The sequence below is a fragment of the Ranitomeya variabilis genome, chromosome 3 (assembly GCF_051348905.1).
Source record: "Ranitomeya variabilis isolate aRanVar5 chromosome 3, aRanVar5.hap1, whole genome shotgun sequence".
In the NCBI taxonomy this organism is placed as follows: Eukaryota; Metazoa; Chordata; class Amphibia; order Anura; family Dendrobatidae; genus Ranitomeya; species Ranitomeya variabilis.
The window spans coordinates 234,357,591-234,379,657 of record NC_135234.1 but is presented as its reverse complement, the minus strand read 5'-3'; the positions used below and the strand labels follow the sequence as shown (position 1 = coordinate 234,379,657).

The 22,067-nt window shown below is 42.3% G+C and overlaps 1 protein-coding gene across 7 annotated transcripts in view; it reads left to right on the top strand.

The window, feature by feature from the left end:
* FOXP4 (forkhead box P4) overlaps positions 1-22,067 on the top strand; it is an 86,918-nt gene that overhangs the window by 31,900 nt on the left and 32,951 nt on the right. Inside the window, exon 1 of one of the 7 annotated variants that reach the window (XM_077295264.1) lies at positions 18,791-18,928. The exons of 4 other annotated variants lie outside the window; for them this stretch is intronic. The gene's annotated coding sequence lies outside the window, so the exon portion shown is untranslated. Of the gene's footprint in view, positions 1-18,790; positions 18,929-22,067 lie in introns of those variants that run through there. 2 more of the 7 variants (XM_077295269.1, XM_077295267.1) reach the window with 2 other exon arrangements.

Sequence of the window (22,067 nt, the reverse complement as noted above, 5' to 3'; positions counted from 1 at the left end):
ACCAGCAAAGCACCCCCACACCATCACACCTCCTCCTTCATGCTTCACGGTGGGAACCAGGCATGTAGAGTCCATCCGTTCACCTTTTCTGCATCGAACAAAGACACGGTGGTTGGAACGAAATCTCTCAAATTTGGACTCATCAGACCAAAGCACAGATTTCCATTGGTCTAATGTCCTTTCCTTGTGCTCTTTAGCCCAAACAAGTCTCTTCTGCTTGTTGCATGTCCTTAGCAGTGGTTTCCTAGCAGCTATTTTACCATGAAGGCCTGCTGCACAAAGTCTCCTCTTAACAGTTGTTGTAGAGATGTGTCTGCTGCTAGAACTCTGTGTGGCATTGACCTGGTCTCTAATCTGAGCTGCTGTTAACCTGCGATTTCTGAGGCTGGTGACTCGGATACACTTATCCTCAGAAGCAGAGGTGACTCTTGGTCTTCCATTCCTAGGGCGGTCCTCATGTGAGCCAGTTTCTTTGTAGCACTTCATGGTTTTTGCCATTGCACTTGGGGACACTTTCAAACTTTTCCCAATTTTTCGGACTGACTGACCTTCATTTCTTAAAGTAATGATGGCCATTAGTTTTTCTTTACTTAGCTGCTTTTTGCTTGCCATAACACAAATTCTAACAGTCTATTCAGTAGGACTATCAGCTGTGTATCCACCAGCACAACACAACTGATGATCCCAACCCCATTTATAAGGCAAGAAGTCCCACTTATTAGACCTGACAGGGCACACCTGTGAAGTGAGAACCATTCCCGGTGACTACCTCTTGAAGCTCATCAAAAGTGTGCAAAGCAGTCATCAAAGCAAAAGGTGGCTACTTTGAAGAACCTAGAATATAAGACATAATTTCAGTTGTTTCACACTTTTTTTTTAAGTATATATTTCCACATGTGTTAATTCACAGTTTTGATGCCTTCAGTGTGAATGTACAATTTTCACAGTCATGAAAATACAGAAAAATCTTTAAATGAGGTGTGTCCAAACTTTAGGTCTGTACTGTATATATATATATACCGTATATATATATATATATATATATATATATATATATATATATATATATACATCCTATGTGTAGACATTTATTCTACCTATTCTATTCTGTCAGTGTGATTTTACTGTACACCGCATGAATTGCCGGCTTTTCTCTATAACACCAGTGCGTACTTCTTGCAAGTCACACGCATGGTCTGTATGTAATCCGTATTTTTCTCGCCCCCATAGACTTTCATTGGCGATTTTTTTTTTCGCGCAATACGGTGACAAACGCAGCGTGCTGCGATTTTCTACGGCCGTACAAGACCGTATAATACTGATCAGTAAAATACGGCAGATAGGAGCAGGGCCATAGAGAATCATTGTACCGTATGCAATCCGTATTTTCTGCACCTCTCATACGTCCGTAAAACTCGCTAGTGTGACGCCGGCCTAAGGATATAGCGCCCCCCAGTAATGGAAAATCTCTGGGGTCTCACCTACCTGAGGTAGGTGAAACCCTGGAGAATATGATCAGTATCGTTTTCACGATCCCCTGTCACAAGATCGCCATTATTCACCGAATAACGGCGCTAAAAAAAAAGTTTGATTCAAAATTCATTTTTCGCTCTTCTGATATGATCTGACATAATAGAAGAGAGAAATGGGGTCCTCCGAACCCACCCGGTACCCCCGCCACACTCGGGTCCTCCTGTTCTGCCCCCTGGTCCTCCACGTCATCTTCCTGTAAAAATCGTGGACGCATACGCAGTGCGTCCACAAAGATCTGCCGGCCTGTACCCAGCAACAATAGAGAATTTTTCCTATTATTATTATTATATTATTATTTATTATTATAGCGCCATTTATTCCATGGCACTTTACATGTGAGGAGGGGTATACATAATAAAAACAAGTACAATAATCTTCAACAATTCAAGTCACAACTGGTACAGGAGGACTTCACTGTGATAGATCTCTTCATAGTGATCAAAAAAAAAATTGTAAATCAAATTCCCCTTTGTCACCTCCTTAGTTACATAAAAATTATAAAATAATTATTTACATTTTTTCCATTCTTTGCAGTTTGGGATGGAGTTAGTGTAGGGGTTGTGTTGGGGTTAGGGATGTGGTTAGTGTTCTGTTAGGGTTGGAGTTAGAATTGGGTTTTTTTCAGTAGTAAACAAAAATAAAATGATTGCGATAAGACAGCTAGTGTTGAGCGCAAGTGCATGCTACTCAAGTTTGCATCGGGTGCTCAGGTATGCACGGAATATCGCGGATCCCCACTTTTTTTTAACAGCCGAAAAACATGCGGGGCAGGGAATTGAGCCTGTCACTCGAGCACCCGCGATATTCAGTGCATACCCGAGTACCCGATGAAAACTGGAGTATCGAGCACTTGCGCTCAACACTAATAACAACATATTCAATATTAGTTACATAGGTTGAAGAAAAACCTAGGTCCATCAAGTTCAACCTTTCTCCACCAAATTTTTTTTCGTCACTAAACTATAACCCGCAATGTTATGTATATTGAGGAAATCATCCAGCCCTTTTTTAAAAGGATATTTTCAAAAAGATATTTAGTGCATACTCGAGCACACGATGCAAACTGGAGTAGAGAGCACTTGCTTACAACACTAATGGCGACATATTCAATTTGACAACCTAATGTTATCAAATTCTGTGTAGTACCTGTGGGTTCAAAATGCTCACTATACCCCTGGATAAAATTATTGAAGGGTGTGGTTTCCAAAATGGGGTTTCTTGTAGGGGGTTTGCACTGTTTATACACTTCAGGGGCTCACCAAATGCGACATGATGCCCGCTCTCGATTCCAGCCAATTTTTACTTCAAAAAGTCAAATGGCGCTCCTTCCCTTCCGAGCCCTGCCGTGTGCCCAAACAGTGGATATCCCCCACATAGGGGTATCAGCATACTCAGGAGAAATTGCACAACACATTTTGTCATCTATTTTCTCTTGTTACCCTTGTGAAAATTCAAAAGTTTGGGTCTAAAGTAATTTTTGTGTGAAAAAAAGTTATTTTTTCCTTCCATATTGCTTCAGTTCTCGGGAAGCAACTGAAGGGTTAATAAACTTCTTGAATGTGGTTTTGAGTACCTTGAGGGGTTCAGTTTTTAGAATAGTATAACTTTTGGGTATTTTCTATCATATAGGCCCCTCAAAGTCACTTCAAATGCAATGTGGTCCCTAAAAAAATTTTGTTGTAAAAATTAGAAATCGTTAGTCAAATTTTAACCCTTCTAACTTCTTAACAAAAAAAATGTTTAAAAAATTGCTCATGTAAAGTAGACATATGGGAGCTGTTATTAATAAAGTATTTTGTGTGGCACGACTCTCTAATTTAAGGGCACAAAAACTAATAGTTTGAAAATTGCCAAATGTTCAAAATTTGTGCCAAAATTCCATTTTTTTCATAAATAAATACAAGTCATATCAAATAAATTTTACCACTATCATGAAGTACAATATGTCCCGAAAAAAAGTCTCAGAATCAGCGGGATCCGTTGAAGCGTTCCAGAGTTATTACCACATAAAGTGACAGTGGTCAGAATTGCAAAATTCGGCTTGGTCGTGAGGGTGAAAATTGGCTCTGTCAATAAGGGGTTAAAATATTGCTTTGACACTTGAAATATGCAAAAAAAAAGTGCAGAAAAAAACCTGGCAAAATGGCATGTGGATAAGTCCTAATATTTGTAAATCTGTATTCATGAGGGGAGAGCTGGCTGCACTACATAGCGCAATATATGAAGTTCTGCTTTAACTGCTTTGCCCGCCCTCATGGCACTGTTATGTTAGTGCGTAACAGTAGTTCCATGACAAAACCAAGAACTTTCGCATGACTTGCTGACGCACGACTATTTTAGAGCTATGATTTTGCTGTGAATAAAATAGCCAAGTTAAATGAAACTTGCATCGAAGTCTATGGCATCAACAACCATCAACAGATGCAGCTTGACACCAGAGGAAACTTTGCATGCAATTTCAGTGTAGCCTGACAACTGCAATTGCAACAGTTGTCAGCGACACTTTTCTTCTCAAAATAAGGAAAAACCTTGGTTCCGATACACAGCAGGGTGTCGGGGAATACTGGTTGGGAAATGTTGTTCTAAAGTTTCAGATTTTGCATTTTGATAGTTTAGAATCTAAACATTAAAATGCTAAATCTGAGTTTCTTTACAAACTATTAAAGCCACATTTGATTATGTAATTCATTGCGTACTTTTATGCCAGGTATGAATTAATCAACACTTCATTGTACTGAGGATGGAGGTGAGCTTATCTACCAAACGTTATTAATGGTTGGTGACCTGGTGTAAAACCCTACTCCCTACTTGTAGGCCCAGGCGTTTGTTAGACCCAGGAGCTGGCACTCTGCAAACACGTGCCGTTATAGTACTCAAGACCTCACCATGCAGTCACACGTCACAATTTAATTAGGCGACCCTAATTAACAAAACTTGGCACTCGCCTCTCTCCTGCCCTTGTCTTCTCTGGCTCAGAATCAATGGCTTTGATATGCTAATTAGGGAGTAATTTAATTTCAAAGGCCACAATTAACAAGGGTGTTGTGGACATGCTGTAGTTAAGCGCCGTAATCTAATTTGCATTAGTAACAAGCAGGGACTAATTAGAAGCTTAATTAGACACTTAGCTGGCTCTTATGTTTACCTTTTTAATGAGATGGAGAAGAGAAGCCTCCTCATCTAGTACAGCATTGCTTAACTTTCAAGATCTAGTGGTATCTGGCTATGCGGGCCATTGAGCAGGAGCTACAGGACTATGGAGGTATTTGACCTGCAGAATATCACATGGGCTCCTTCACCTCTCAGGATGGACTCCAGGCAAAATACTTTACTAACTAGTCAGATAATTGATAGATTATTTTTGTATTTTCTCAATTACTTTTGTAATAGCTGTTTTTAGAATTAGTGCCGTATATGTGTGACAGACAGGTCAAAAGGGATCAAGATCGGGATAGAATGGACACAACACTGATAATTAATTTTTTTCCAAGAATAACGCCTCATGTGCTCACATTTTATTCAATTCATTCCCACACCAATATAGTATTTAAATAGGATTGTGGTCACATGATTTGTTTTTTTTTTATGTTCCAAATTGTCTATATTCCTGACAACACCACTGCAGTTTTGTGACAATAACAGAAAATTGCCATAAAAAATAGTCCTCTCTTCCTGCAGGTATCCATGATACAGAACCATGGCCTGGAAACAGGTCTCTTAAGGGGAATTCACATATCCATTGAATGAGGCTTGAAGAAATAAATATGCTTACTGCTATTTATGGCAGGATTTTTTGGTGCAGAAATTTCTATAACAAATCTGCTACATTTGAATACACCCCTAAATTTGTCACCATGGTTTTGCTGTAACATCTGAGAGCAGCATGATGTAGTGGCAGAGACCCTGATTCCAGCGATGTATCACTTATTGGACTTCTTGCTGCAGTTTTAATAAAATAACTTTTATTTGCTACAGACCTACCAGTTCTCTGACTGTGAGCCCAGCATAACCCCGCCCACACCACCGATTGGCAGCTTTCTGTGTACACTGTGCATAGGCATAAAGCAGCCAATCAGTGGTGGGGGTGGAGTTATACAGAGATCATGAATATAGAGGGTGTACTAGTCCTCTTGTGATAATCACCTGCTGATCTAAAAGTGACAGATTTCTGGAATCGGAGTCTTTGTATCTACATTATGCTGCTCTCCAATTAGGTGGCAAAACCTGGTAACAGATTCCCTTTAAACCCACTTATCCAAAGATGCTGGCCTTTGCTTTTAGGTGAAGCACACCTAAAGTGGCAAACTATGGCATTCTATTTGCACCAATTGAATGTGCTTTAAAAATAAAAGCTTGACTATTATTCACGCCTATGGGAAGAATGGCATACAGATTTTTTGCATACCTTTAGTGTAAAAATCTGCAGCCTTGTTTTCGTTAAATCATCATGATACATTTAGGTTTCCTCGGTGCGGGACTTGTGGCTCAATGACGAGCCGAGGTCTCATTCTGCACATGATCCACCTCTGACGCCATTTTCCTGAAGACCGCCAGAAGTCAGTCTGCGCATGCACCAGCGTCATTTTCATGAAAACCGCAACCAACGAGAGCACTGCCCACAGCTAAGACGGCCCAAAATTTAAATGAATGCATGGAGATGATTGCAAAAGAGGTAGTGGAGGGGCCGTCTGAGGCGAAGTATGAAGAAACCAAAATTTATCATGAAAATTTAACGAAAACCAGGCTGCAGATTTTTACACTAAAGGTATGTATTAAATCAGTATGACAGCGCCATTCTGCCCATACCTTTAGTTTAGCATGGATGATTCCGACGACAGGTTCTCTTTAAATTCTGTCACTTGCTCCCAAATACAAAACTTTTTCATCGTTCTTTACTGCTTAAAACATACCAATTATAGATGGCTGCTAAAAGGAGCAGCTGACACATTTTTTTATGGTATGTGGCAAATCTCACCAAGACTGAACATACACCTTAAGGGTATGTGCACAAGTTGCGGATTTTGCTGCGGATTCGCAGCTGTTTCATGTAAACCTATGGAAAACAAAATCCGCAGTGCACATGCTGCAGAAAAAAACGCGCCGAAACGCTGCATTGTTTATTCCGCAGCATGTTCATTCTTTGTGCGGATTCCGCAGCAGTTTACACCTGCTCCATTATAGGAATCCGCAGGTGTAAAACCACAGGTGGATTTCTGAAAACAGTTGCGGAAAAATCCGCAGAGGATCCATCTACGTGTGCACATACCCTTAAGGTACAGCTCTGGCAAAAATTAAGAGACCACTGCAAAATGTTCAGTTTCTCTGATTTTTCTCTTTGCAGGTATATTTTTTGAGTAAAATGTAATTTTTTCATTTATTCTATAAACTTCTGACAACATGTCTCCGAATTTCCAAGCAATAAATTTTGTATTTTTTTTCTGAAAAGGAGAAATGGTCACAATTAAAAAAATGCATTGCTTTCAGACCTCAAATAATGCAAAGAAAACAAGTTTATAATCATTTAGAAACAACAATACTAATGTTTTAACTCCGGAAGAGATCAGAAATCAATATTTTGTGGAATAACCATGATTTTTAATCACAGCCTTCATGCGTCTTGGCATGCTTTCCACCAGTCTTTCACACTGCTCCTGGCACAAAAATTTCAGCAGTTCTTTGTTTGATGGCTTGTGACTATCCATCATCCTCTTGATTACATTCCAGAAGTTTTCAATGGGGTTCAGGTCTGGAGATTGGGCTGCCCATGACAGGGTTTTGATGTGGTGGTCTCTTAATTTTTTGCCAGAGCTGTATATCTCCATTGCTTTGGTTGCACTTTTACTCGCAGCCTTTTTTTAAGAAGTTTCTTTCAGATCCACTAAAAGCTGAATATGATTATGCTTTTTTGCTTTTTATTGCTCCTGATTTTTTTTCCACTGTTTTCCCAATTTTTTTTCTGACTGCAAGATGATTATTAAAACAATTACAGCTCTTTTATGCACGTGTTCATTTTGTACATCTGTATGTCCGGATTGTACATCAGTATGACATAATTTACATAGGTGAAGTCTTACACCGAAGAACAGCGCTATTGCAGTGTTGGTGAGTGATCAGAGAACTACTTGCTACTTTGTGTCAGTATATCACATAAAATCCCAACAAAAAACATTTAAGCTTATGGGTGTAACGTGAACAAATGAGGAAAAGCTCATGGGACATGTACCAGTGTCCAATGGGATTTAGATTCAGACACATTGCTGGCTACGTCAGAACTCTCCAGAGCTTAGTTTCCTTCCATTTCTGAATGATTTTTGAAGCATCTTTGGGGGGGGGGGGGGGGGGGATCATTGTCCTCCTGTCAAGGCAAGGCTCCCAGTGGCAGCAAAACAACCCCAAAACATCTTTGAACCTCCACTATATTTGACTGTACTGTGTTGTTTTCTGTGTAGGCCTTATTCCGTTTTCGGTAAACTAGTAGAATGATGTTGTTTACCAAAAAGCTCTATCTTGGTCTCATCTGTCCACAATACTCTTTCCCAAAAGGATTTTGGCTTACTCATATTTTGGAAAACTGCAGTCTAGCTTTTTTATGTCTTTATACGAATAAATAAAAAAACAACTCTGTTTGGGAGAGAAGAACAGAGAAAACGTGGCGCCCTAAGTGCATAAACACAATATACAGTATAATAGTCTTTGATGGGTGCACATCTTCATGCACTCACCTGGTGGAAGACTGATATGGCTTTAGATCTTGTATCCTCAAAAAATTCCTCTGGGATACTTTTCAATGGACAGGGCTTGCAGCTTGCATCGAGTGGATCCAAGTGAAAGAGCCAACCATAGGCTCACACAGGACAAGTAAATCAAAACGAGCACATCCAGCCCATGAACGGCAGGTCTTCCCAGGACTCACATCCATAGATGTTATTTTGAATATTTTCTTTTTTATTAATTTATAGAAGAAGATACACCACGTTTCGGATATAGTATATATCCTTAAGGTATCATAAAAGCACACATTTCAATTCCTATTGTAAAGAAAATATTCAAAATATCATCTTTGGATGTGAGTCCTGGGAAGCGCTGCCATTCATGGGCTGGATGTGTTTGTTGTTTTTTTATGTCTTTGTCAGCAGTGGGGTCGTCCTGGATCTCCTGCCATAGCATTTAATTTTATACAAATGTCGACGGATAGTTCACTGACACTGACTCACTCTGAGCCTGCAGGACAACATGAATTTTTTTGGCACTTAATTGGGGCTGCTCATCCACTATCCAGACATTCTGCGTCGCAGCCTTTCATCAATTTTTTTTCTTCCGTCCATGTGCAGTGGGATTAGCTACAGTGCCATAGGTTGTAAACTTCTAGATTATGTTGTGCATCGTGGACAAAGGAACATCAAGATCTCTGGAGATGGACTTGTAACCTTGAGATTGTTGATATTTTTTATCAATTTTCATTCTTAAGTCCTCAGACAGTTCTCTTGTCCTCTTTCTGTTTTGCATGCTTAATGTGACACACAATGCTAAAAATTGAGTCAACTTCTCCCCTTTTTATCTGATTTCAGGTGTGATTTTCATATTGCCTACACCTGTTACTTGTAACAGGTGAGTTTGAACAAGCATCACATGCTTGAAACAAAAGTTGTTTACCCACATTTTTGGAAAGGTGCCAACAATTTTGTCCTGCCCATTTTTGAGGTTTTGTGTGAAATTATGTCCAGTTTGCCTTTTTTCTCTGCTTTTTTGTGTAGTTCCAATACATACAAAGGAAATAAACATGTGTATAACAAAACATGTGTAATTGCAATAATGTTTTAGGAGAAATATTTAGTTTTCTGAAACAATTTAACAGGTGCCAACACTTTTGACCATTACTGTTTGTAATTGTGAAGTGTAATGGAAATTATACATGGTTTAGAATTACATAATTAGTAACTTCAGTCCACCTGTGTGTGATTTATTCTCAGTATAACTACAGCAGTTATGTGAAGGCCTCAGAGACTTGTTTGAGAGCATTAGGTATCAAACAGCGTCAGGGATAAAGTTATGGAGAAGAGTAAAGCAGGGTTAGGTTCCAAAAAAATAACATCTGATGGAGCACTGTTCAGCATCGAAAAATGGAGGGAGTTTGGCACAACTGCAAACCTTCAAAGATATGTCCATCCACCTAAACTGACATCCCAAGCTGGGGATGTACTAAATAGAGAAGAGGCCCATGGTCACTCTAGAGGAGCTGCAGAGATTCAAGCTCAGGTGGAAGAATTCGTCCACTGGACATTTATTAGTTGTATATTCCACAAATTTGACGTTTATGGAAGAGTGGCAAGAAGAAAGCCATTTTTGAAAGCAAGCAATAAAAAGTCATGTTTGCAAAAAACATGCAGGTTACACAGCTAGAATGTGGGCTAAATGCAAAACCCTATGTGTGGCGGAAAACTAACACTTCACATTACCCTGAAAACACCATTCTCATTGTCAAACGTGGTGGCAGCATCATGCTGTGGGGATGCTTTTCTTCAGCGGGGACAGGGAAGCTGGTCAGAGTTGATGGATAGAGCTAAATACATGGCAATCCTGGAGGAAAACCTGTTAGGCTTTTTTCCCACAATGAGCTTTTATCATGTTTTTGACACCACGTGTTTTCTCTAAGTCAAAACCGCAGTTCCAGCAAAGTGGATGGGATTTCTAGGAATCTCATGCCCACTGTGCTTATTTATGCTAGGTAAACTCAACTGCAGTGGTTTTTTCCAAATCCGCAGTATGTCAATTTCTCTTGTGGGTATACTGAGTTTTCTGTGCAGATTTTCTCCATAGACTTACATTAGATGCAAAAAATCTGCAGGTAAAAAACACATGCATTTTTAGTGCATTTTTGCTGCAGAAACGCATCAAAAACGCATGTAATCCACACCCACGTATGTCAAGAAACTTCAGCGAAATTAAAATACCAGAAAGTCTAAAAAACAAAGCAGCTTTATGTAAAGAATGACACACCAAACGAACACAAAAAGTGCGATAATAACGCATGTTTAAAAAATGTATACAAAAAGCGCAAGTAACCTACGGTAATTTAAATAATAGGTAAAAAAACGCACCAAAAGTGCATTGTGGGAACATAGCGTTAGAGGCTGCAAAAGACTGAGGTGTAGGTTCACCTTCCAGCAGGACAATGACTCTTAACATACTGCAAGAGCTACAATGGAATGGTTTAGATAAAAGCATATTCATGTGTGAATGAACCAGTCCAGACCTAAATCCTACTGAGAATCTGTGACAAGAATTGAAAATTGCTGTTCACAGCCGCCTCCATCCAATCTCACTAAGCTAGTTATTGTTAGTTTGTAAAGAAGAATGGCCAAAAATTACAACCTCTAATGTGCAAAGCTGGTAGAGACAGACCACAAAAGACTTGCAGCAGTATGGCAACAAAAGGAGGTCCTACAAAGTATTGACTCTGGGGGGAGGGGGTGTATACAAATTTCCTATATATAGGTTTGATTTATATGATTTTGGTAAATCTGCAGGTAAACCGCACTGCCGATTACCTGAGGAATTACCGTGAATTTACCGCTTTTTTTTGCGGTTTTAGTGCGGATTTCACATGCGGTTTTACACCTGCAGATTCCTATTATGGAGCAGGTGTAAACCGCTGCGGAATCCGCACAAAGAATTGACGTGCTTTGAAATAAACAACGCTACGTTTCCGCGCGTTTTTTTTCCGCAGCATGTGCACTGTGGATTTTGTTTTCCATAGGTTAACATGGTACTGTAAACTCAGGGAAAACAGCTGCGAATCCGCAGCAAAATCCGCAACTTGTGCACATAGCCTAACACCTCACAAATACGTTCTACTATATGTGTTTTTATATCACATAAAATTCCCCAAAAATGCATTTAAGTTTGCGGGTGTAACTTGAAAAGACATGGAAAAGTTCACAGGGTATGAATGTTTTTCAAGGCACTGAAGGTAATGCATCATTTATATTGATTCCTGTTTTGTGATCATGTAAATATATTGGGTTGGTCTCTCTTTACTGTATACAGTCTACATATATCATAGACTAATAATCTTCTCCCCTCTGTACTCAGCATAGACAAATAAGCAGCAGCTTGTCAAGTGATACGGACTTCCTACCGGAGAAACGTTGCTCAAAAAGTTTCTGCATATATACTGCATGTTCTATTAGCCCTGCATTGGCCTCACACATTAAACTTACGCATATTATATATCTCCAAAAAATGGGGGCAGCGCTCTGAAGTCAGTAATTAGCCTGAGCAATGTTTTAGCTGAAAATAACCGAGTCTTTCTTAAGCCTTACATATATATACATGCATAGCGTGTGTATACACATATATATATATATATATATATATATATATATATATATATATATATACATACATATACATATGCAATACAGACCAAAAGTTTGGACACACCTTCTCATTTAAAGGGACTCTGTCACCCCCTCCAGCCATTAGAAACTAAAAGAGCCACCTTGTGCAGCAGTAATGCTGCATTCTAACAAGGTGGCTCTTTTAGTTATTGGTGCAGTCAAAGCAGAAACAAAAAGCGTTTTATAATTTCGCAAAAATACCTGTCTTTAGTCCTGGAGGCAGGTCTTAACCCCCCTGCTGCACACGCCACACTGCCGTCACTCAAGGCTTCTTCGGCGCCAGGCGCCGCCCCCTCCGCGCTGTTTTCAAATCAAATCCGGCACCTGCGCTGTTTTGTTCTGCCTGGGGCAGGCGCAGTGAGCGCTGCCCGTCTCACCTCAGATGCAGTCTCGATCAGCTGAAGATACACACGCTGTAAGGCGGGGGACCTGGGTGAGTGGCTGACACGCGGTGCGCATGCCCAGGAATCCCAGCCCCGCACTGTGCATAATGCATAACACACTGCGGGGCTGGGATTCACAAGCTGGGTGGCTGCACAGGCGCAGTCTGCGAGACTGCATCTGAGGTCAGACGGCCAGAGCTCACTGCACCTGCCCCAGGCAGAACAAAACAGTGCAGGCGCCGGATTTGATTTGAAAACAGCGCGGAGGGGGCGGCGCCGAAGAAGCCTTGAGTGACGGCAGTGTGGCGTGTGCAGCAGGGGGATTAAGACCTGCCTCCAAGACTAAAGACAGGTATTTTTGCGAAATTATAAAACGCTTTATTTCTGCTTTGACTGCACCAATAACTAAAAGAGCCACCTAGTCAGAATGCAGCATTACTGCTGCACAAGGTGGCTCTTTTAGTTTCTAACGGCTGGAGGGGGTGACAGAGTCCCTTTAAAGATTTTTCTGTATTTTCATGACTATGAAAATTGTACATTCACACTGAAGGCATCAGAACTATGAATTAGCACATGTGGAATTATATACTTAACAAAAAAGTGTGAAACAACTGAAAATATGTCTTATATTCTAGGTTCTTCAAAGTAGCCACCTTTTGCTTTAATGACTGCTTTGCTCACTCTTGGCATTTTCTTGATGAGCTTCAAGAGGTAGTCACCGGGAATGGTCTTCCAACAATCTTGAAGGAGTTCCCAGAGATGCTTAGCACTTGTTGTCCCTTTTGCCTACACTCTGTGGTCCAGCTCACCCCAAACCATCTCTTGGGTTCAGGTCTGGTGACTGTGGAGGCCAGGTCATCTGGCGTAGCACCCCATCACTCTCCTTCTTGGTCAAATAGCCCTTACACAGCCTCGAGATGTGTTTGGGGTCATTGTCCTGTTGAAAAATAAATGATGGTCCAACTAAACGCAAACCGGATGGAATAGCATGCCGCTGCAAGATGCTGTGGTAGCCATGCTGGTTCAGTATGCCTTCAATTTTGAATAAATCCCCAACAGTGTCACCAGCAAAGCACCCCCACACCATCACACCTCCTCCTCCATGCTTCACGGTGGTAACCAGGCATGTAGAGTCCATCCGTTCACCTTTTCTGCGTCGCACAAAGACACGGTGGTTGGAACCAAAGATCTCAAATTTGGACTCATCAGACCAAAGCACAGATTTCCACTGGTCTAATGTCCATTCCTTGTGTTCTTTAGCCCAAACAAGTCTCTTATGCTTGTTGCCTGTCCTTAGCAGTGGTTTCCTAGCAGCTATTTTACCATGAGGGCCCGCTGCACAAAGTCTCCCCTTCACAGTTGTTATAGAGATGTGTCTGCTGCTAGAACTCTGTGTGGCATTGACCTGGTCTCTAATCTGAGCTGCTGTTAACCTGCGATTTCTGAGGCTGGTGACTCAGATAAACTTATCCTCAGAAGCAGAGGTGACTCTTGGTCTTCCTTTCCTGGGGTGGTCCTCCTGTGAACCAGTTTCTTTGTAACTCCTGATGGTTTTTGCAACTGCACTTGGGAACACTTTTAAAGTTTTCCCAATTTTTCGGACCGACTGACGCTCATTTCTTAACCCCTTCCCGACCTTTGACGCATACGCTGCGTCATGAAAGTCTGTGCCAATCCGACCTATGACGCAGCGTATGCGTCATGGAATGATCGCGTCCCTGCAGATCGGGTGAAAGGGTTAACTCCGATTTTACCCGATCTGCAGAGACAGGGGGAGTGGTGCTGCAGCCCAGGGGGGGTGGCTTCACCCCCCCGTGGCTACGATCGCTCTGATTGGCTGTTGAAAGTGAAACTGCCAATCAGAGCGATTTGTAATATTTCACCTAAAAAACTGGTGAAATATTACAATCCAGCCATGGCCGATGCTGCAGTATCATCGGCCATGGCTGGAAATACTCAAGTGACCCCCCCCCACACCCACCGATCGCCCCCCCAGTCCTCCGTTATGGGGTCCGGTCCCCTCCGTCCGCCTGCCGGCTCCCCCGTCCTCCTGTCTGCTCCCTCCTTGCTCAGATCCACCCCCCCTGTGCTCCGATCACCCCCCCTGTGCTCCGATCCACCCCCCCACCACCCCTTCATACTTACCGATCCTCCCGGTGTCCGGCCGTCTCCTCGCTGGGCGCCGCCATCTTGGAAAATGGCGGCCGCATGCTCAGTGCGCCCGCCGAATCTGCCAGTCGGCAGATTCCTTACAAGTACATTTTGATCGCTGTGGTAGGTTCTATCACAGCGATCAAAATAAAAAAAATAATAAATAACCCCCCCCTTTATCACCCCCATAGGTAGGGACAATAATAAAATAAAGAATTTTTTTTTTTCTTTTTCCACTAGGGTTAGGGTTAGAACTAGGGTTAGAACTAGGGGTAGGGTTAGGGTTACGGGTAGGGTTAGGGGTAGGGTTATGGCATGTGCACACAGAGCGGATCGGCCGCGGATCCGCAGCGGATCGGCCGCGGATCCGCAGCGGATCCGCAGCGGATCGGCAGCGGATCGGCCGCGGATCCGCCGCGGATCGGCCGCGGATCCGCAGCGGATCGGCCGCGGATCCGCAGCGGATCGGCAGCGGATCGGCGGCGGATCCGCAGCGGATCGGCCGCGGACTTGCAGCGGATCGGACGCGGATCCGCAGCGGATCGGCCGCGGATCCGCAGCGGATTGGCCGCGGATCCGCAGCGGATTGGCCGCGGATCCGCAGCGGATTGGCCGCTGCGAATTCGAAGCAGTTTTCCATCAGGTTTACAGTACCATGTACACCTAAGGAAAACCAAATCCGCTGTGCCCATGGTGCGGAAAATTCCGTGCAGAAACGCTGCGTTGTATTTTCCGCAGCATGTCAATTCTTTGTGCGTATTCCGCAGCGTTTTACACCTGTTCCTCAATAGGAATCCGCAGGTGAAATCCGCACAAAAAAACACTGGAAATCTGCTGTAAATCCTCAGGTAAAACTCAGTGCCTTTTACCTGCAGATTTTTCAAAAATCGTGCGGAAAAATCTCACACGAATCCGCAACGTGGGCACATAGCCTTAGGGTTAGGGTTGGAATTAGAGTTAGGGTTGGAATTAGGGCTAGGGTTTGAAATAGGGTTAAGATTAGGCTTGTGGTTAGGGTTACGGATAGGGTTAGGGGTGTGTTGGGGTTACAGTTGTGGTTAGGGTTGGGATTAGGGTTACGGTTGGGATTAGGGTTAGGATTAGGGTTGGAATTAGGGTTACGGGTGTGTTGCGGTTAGGGTTGTGGTTAGGGGTGTGTTGGGGTTAGGGTTGTGATTAGGGTTATGGCTACAGTTGGGATTAGGATTAGGGGTGTGTTGGGGTTAGTGTTGAAGTTAGAATTGAGGGGTTTCCACTGTTTAGGCACATCAGGGGTCTCCAAACGCAACATGGCGCCACCATTGATTCCAGCCAATCTTGCGTTCAAAAAGTCAAATGGTGCTCCCGCCCTTCCAAGCCCCGACGTGCGCCCAAACAGTGGTTTACCCCCACATTTGGGGTACCAGCGTACTCAGGACAAACTGGGCAACAACTGTTGGGGTCCAATTTCTCCTGTTACCCTTGCAAAAATAAAAAATTACTTGCTAAAACATAATTTTTGAGGAAAGAACAATTATTTTTTATTTTCACGGCTCTGCGTTATAAACTTCTGTGAAGCACTTGGGGGTTCAAAGTGCTCACCACACATCTAGATAAGTTCCCTTGGGGGTCTAGTTTCCAAAATGGAGTCACTTGTGGGGAGTTCCTACTGTTTAGGCACATCAGGGGCTCTGCAAACGCAACCTGACGCCCGCAGAGCATTCCATCAAAGTCTGCATTTCAAAACGTCACTACTTCCCTTCCGAACCCCGACGTGTGCCAAAACAATGGTTTACCCCCACATATGGGGTATCAGCGTACTCAGGAGAAACTGGACAACAACTTTTGGGGTCCAATTTCTCCTGTTACCCTTGGGAAAATAAAAAATTGTGGGCTAAAAAATCATTTTTGAGAAAAGAAAAATTATTTTTTATTTTCATGGCTCTGCGTTATAAACTTCTGTGAAGCACTTGGGGGTTCAAAGTGCTCACCACACATCTAGATTAGTTCCTTGGGAGGTCTAGTTTCCAAAATGGGGTCACTTGTGCTTGTGCTGGAACTCCAATGTTTAGGCACACAGGGGCTCTCCAAACGCGACATGGTGTCCGCTAATGATTGGAGCTAATTTTCCATTCAAAAAGCCAAATGGCGTGCCTTCCCTTCCGAGCCCTGCCGTGCGCCCAAACAGTGGTTTACCCCCACATATGGGGTATCATCGTACTCAGGACAAACTGGACAACAACATTTGGGGTCCAATTTCTCCTATTATCCTTGGGAAAATAAAAAATTCTGGGCTAAAAATAATTTTTGAGGAAAGAAAAATTATTTTTTTATTTTCACGGCTCTGCGTTATAAACTTCTGTGAAGCACCTGGGGGTTGTAAGTGCTCACTATGCATCTAGATAAGTTCCTTGGGGGGTCTAGTTTCCAAAATGGGGTCACTTGTAGGGGAGCTCCAATGTTTAGGCACACAGGAGCTCTCCAAACGCGACATGGTGTCCGCTAACGATTGGAGCTAATTTTCCATTCAAAAAGTCAAATGGCACGCCTCCCCTTCCGAGCCTTGCCATGCACCCAAACAGTGGTTTACCCCCACATATGAAGTATCGGCATACTCAGGAGAAATTGCCCAACAAAATTTAGGATCCATTTTATCCTGTTGCCCATGTGAAAATGAAAAAATTGAGGCTAAAATAATTTTTTTGTGAAAAAAAAGTACTTTTTCATTTTTACAGATCAATTTGTGAAGCACCTGGGGGTTTAAAGTGCTCACTATGCTTCTAGATAAGTTCCTTGGGGGGTCTAGTTTCCAAAATGGGGTCACTTGTGGGGGAGCTCCAATGTTTAGGCACACGGGGGCTCTCCAAACGTGACATGGTGTCCGCTAAAGATTGGAGCCAATTTTTCATTCAAAAAGTCAAATGGCGCTCCTTCCCTTCCGAGCCCTGCCGTGCGCCCAAACAGTGGTTTACCCCCACATATGAGGTATCAGCGTACTCAGGACAAATTGGACAACAACTTCCGTGGTCCAGTGTCTCCTTTTACCGCTGGGAAAATAAAAAAATTGTTGCTAAAAGATCATTTTTGTGACTAAAAAGTTAAATGTTCATTTTTTACTTCCATGTTGCTTCTGCTGCTGTGAAACACCTGAAGGGTTAATAAACTTCTTGAATGTGGTTTTGAGCACCTTGAGGGGTGCAGTTTTTAGAATGGTGTCACTTTTGGGTATTTTCAGCCATATAGAACCCTCAAAATGACTTCAAATGTGAGGTGGTCCCTAAAAAAAATGGTTTTGTAAATTTTGTTGTAAAAATGAGAAATCACTGGTCAAATTTTAACCCTTATAACTTCCTAGCAAAAAAAAAAATTGTTTCCAAAATTGTGCTGATGTAAAGTAGACATGTGGGAAACGTTATTTATTAACTATTTTGTGTCACATAACTCTCTGGTTTAACAGAATAAAAATTCAAAATGTGAAAATTGCGAAATTTTCAAATTTTTTGCCAAATTTCCGTTTTTTTCACAAATAAACTCAGAAATTATCGACCTAAATTTACCACTAACATGAAGCCCAATATGTCACGAAAAAACAATCTCAGAATCGCTAGGATCCGTTGAAGCGTTCCGGAGTTATTACCTCATAAAGGGACACTGGTCAGAATTGCAAAAAACGGCAAGGTCATTAAGGCCAAAATAGGCTGGGTCATGAAGGGGTTAAAGTAATGATGGCCACTCGCTTTTCTTTACTTAGCTGCTTTTTTCTTGCCATAATACAAATTCTAACAGTCTATTCAGTAGGACTATCAGCTGTGTATCCACCAGATTTCTGCACAACACAACTGATGGTCCCAACCCCATTTATAAGGCAAGAAATCCCACTTAATAAACCTGACAGGGCACGCCTGTGAAGTGAAAACCATTCCTGGTGTTTATTTCTTGAAGCTTATCAAGAGAATGCCAAGAGTGTACAAAGCAGTCATCAAAGCAAAAGGTGGCTACTTTGAAGAACCTAGAATATAAGACATAATTTCAATTGTTTCACACTATTATCTATTTATATGTACATGTTTTTTCTTCTCTAGTCTTTTCTTGTAAGGTGTTGGGGGGTTGCTAACACAAGCTATGGGTTGAGCAGGTTTTTCCTATCTGAGCGGGGTGTGGGAGGACAGAGTCCAAGACCCTTCACCCGGCTACTTGTGTGAGGTATACAGGTAAAACAATAAGTGTGCCTCCTCCTTGTCCTTTTCTTATCGCAAACACCCCCTCCCTGCAGAGTACGTCCTGTGCGGCAGAATGTGGATTGGCCACTTTCGAGTGTCGGCTGTAAACTAACGCCCTGTAATGTTTACTTGCTCTGAGGGGCACTGATACCGTGAGCTGTCCCCACCAGTTCCACCGGTGCCTACCTGAGCAATGAGCTGACATGAATTCCTCATTTCGGACCTGCTGTTTGCTTACAATTCCAGGGTTTGCTCTCCACCTGTGAGTAACGTAGTATTAAACTATATCTTTGTCATAGTGCAAGTTTTTGCCAATTCTCGTGAATTCTAATTTAAGCTAGAAGAAGTTTAACTCTTTGTATTGACCTGTCCTACAAGACTATTTGCATAACAGCCTTTCTTCTTTACGCTTAATTCACATTTGAGGTTGCAGAAGTAATAATACATTGGCAATGCTGTTTTTCTAGAAAATGTTCCTCCATGTGTAAACCTAGTAAGGGCAAGTAGATAAGTCAGGCAGTGGTTGGAAAAACTCTAAAATCAGGTTGGAAAAACTCTAAAATCAGCATAAGGTGTGAATGGGATCTTGTAAAATCTTGCTGACTATTGCAGCACGTCTGGCTGCCTCAGTAATGGGCTACATGTGGCCTGCAGAGGTTTTATGGCAGCTTTACACTCGGCCCACTCAATACATTTACCAATATATTCCTACGCACGGACTGCTCAGATTATTAGTGCAGGGTAGTAGAATCTCTGATACTATGTAGATGAAGATAAACCCATAATTGTGTGGAATATATTACCGTTTATAATAGACTGATGTGCGTCAATGCTAGTTGTGGAATAATAGATGAGAGCGTAACATCTGTCCCGTATAACAATTATACCACAGAGCTGTACTCCGCAGCCGAGGCGCTATATCAACTATAAATTACACATGACTATTCAGAAAGCTAGGATCTGCTTCACACCCAGGCTTGGACTGGCCCGCAGGAGGACAGGGGAATCCTCCCGTGGGCCTCTGTGCAAGAGAAGGCCATCACCTTCTTATATGAGCAGTACTTGGCACGATATACTCTAATCACTATGTACAGACAAAGGCGGCATTTTATTCATTTACCAATCTACCAGTTCACTGTTAATTACATTTGTTATTGAGATATTGTCACGTTTGTCACATTAGTTGAAAAGTGGGGCCCTGGAGTTGGATACTGGTGGGCCCTTGGCACCCCAACCCGACACTGTAATCACACCACATTTTTTGTGATGCTCTTGATGTACCATTTCTATTATAAAAAAAAGTATCTAAATGTATACATTTCAATTTACATAGAATATAATGGGAAAAAGAACGTATGTCAGATTGGTATCCTAGTGTGCACATAACCGTTTGAGTCCTTTTTTTTTTTTAAGGCTACTTTCACACTAGCGTTAACTGCATTCCGTCACAATGTGTCATTTTGCCGAAAAAACGCATCCTGCAAAAGTGTTTGCAGGATGCGTTTTTTCACCATTGATTAACATGAAGCGACGCATTGTGACGGATTGCCACACGTCGCACCCGTCGTGCGACGGATGCGTCGTGCAGTGGCGGACCGTCAGGAGCAAAAAACGCTACATGTAACGTTTTTTGCTCACGACGGTCCGCTTTTTCCGACCGCGCATGCGCGGCCGGAACTCCGCCCCCACCTCCCCGCACTTCCCCGCACCTCACAATGGGGCAGCGGATGCGCTGGAAAAATGCATCCGCTGCCCCCGTTGTGCGGCGGAGACAACGCTAGCGTCGGGAACGTCGGCCCGACGCACAGCGACGGGCCGAGCCCGACGCTAGTGTGAAAGAAGCCTAACAGGTTGCAAATAACTCAGTTTACCATACTTTATCATCCTTTATAAATACTGATTCATTTTTATAACATTGCAGTCTGTGGAAGACAGATGTAAATATATTGTCATACATTTGCATTTGCTTGTTCTTCCTTTATTTCATGTGTTACTTTTTTTCCCAGAAAAAACTGAGATTCTACTGCATGTCAATTAAAAAAAAAGCATCAGTTTTTAAGGAAAACAGATACAATTGTAGATGTTAAAAAAAGATGATTTTTTTACATCAGTATTTATTTGTAAGCTAAAACCAGGGGTAGAACAATCAGAGAAAAGTATAATGGCAATACGTCACCACTTCTGTGTTTTTAGAAGAAGTAAAGACGCAATGAAAATGACCACTGGCCAATTAAAGCGCTGTGTTCCCATACCTTGCTCACGGTGTCTTTTTTGAAGGATTTGGAGCAGAAACTAAGAAGAAATTCAAAAACTTGGGAATTTCTGCTCCAAAAACTCTGCAAAAAGATTCTGTGTGCACACTGCTATTTTTTTTTCCAGAATGCAGCATGCTTGAAGTGTGGAGTGTTCCCATCTGCTTAGCTATAGGACTTGGAAAACGCTAGAACAATGCAAAATAAAAAAGAGACTGGAAATACTTGTTAAACAATCTTGTAATATCGCTTGTGTTGCATGTCATTTTGTTCATGTGTTTTATGGCACTGAAAAAATGTTTGTTTTGAAAAGTCTTGGGTGAGCAAATGCGTGAAATGTAAAAAGTGTGGTTTGTTGGAGCGACTAGTGATGAGCGAATGTGCTCGGGTATGGTGTTATCCGAGCATGCTCAGGTGCTAGCCCAGTGTCTTCGGCGTTCCCAAAAAATGTGTTCCCCGTCCTGCATGTCTCGCGTCTGCTCGACAGTCGCAACATATGCAGGGATTGCCGAACAAACAAGTCATCCCCGCATGTGTGGCGCCTATCATACAGCCACGAGACTTGCAGGCGTGGGGACTCAATCACATTTTTGAGCAAGAAATGGTAAACTGCTATTGTATAAAGAAAACTGCTGCAAGAGGTTTTAAAAATCTCTCTATGCTCCAACTCCAATTTTCAGTTGCCTCTAAGCCAATGGGGAGAGATTTAGCCGCTATGTAGTTTCCAATACACAATGTACCGAAAAGTGGAGACATTCCTGCTCGCCTATCTCTGTGTAGCATATGTTAAGAGGAAATGGAGGACATTACACAGCTGTAGAGTTGAGTGAATTTTTCAACATCCGGTTCGGATTACGATCGCCGGCGAATATTGTATTTGTAATATTTGCCGAACGCCACTGGAGTCAATGGGAGAAGGAATGAACGAATATGTTCGGAAACAACTGATAAACATACATTCGACAGGAATAGGGTACCAATATGGCAAAATAGGGTTCGGTGATCGTTTCCGAACATATTCGCTCATCTCTACACAGCAGTACAGAGCAGTGTGGCTGTAAATCCAGCACTGGGGGAGGGAGATAAACACATGCAAGAAAGCTGCAGCACTGTCTCTTCCACTCATTCGGTGCCCTTCTCCATAGTCTT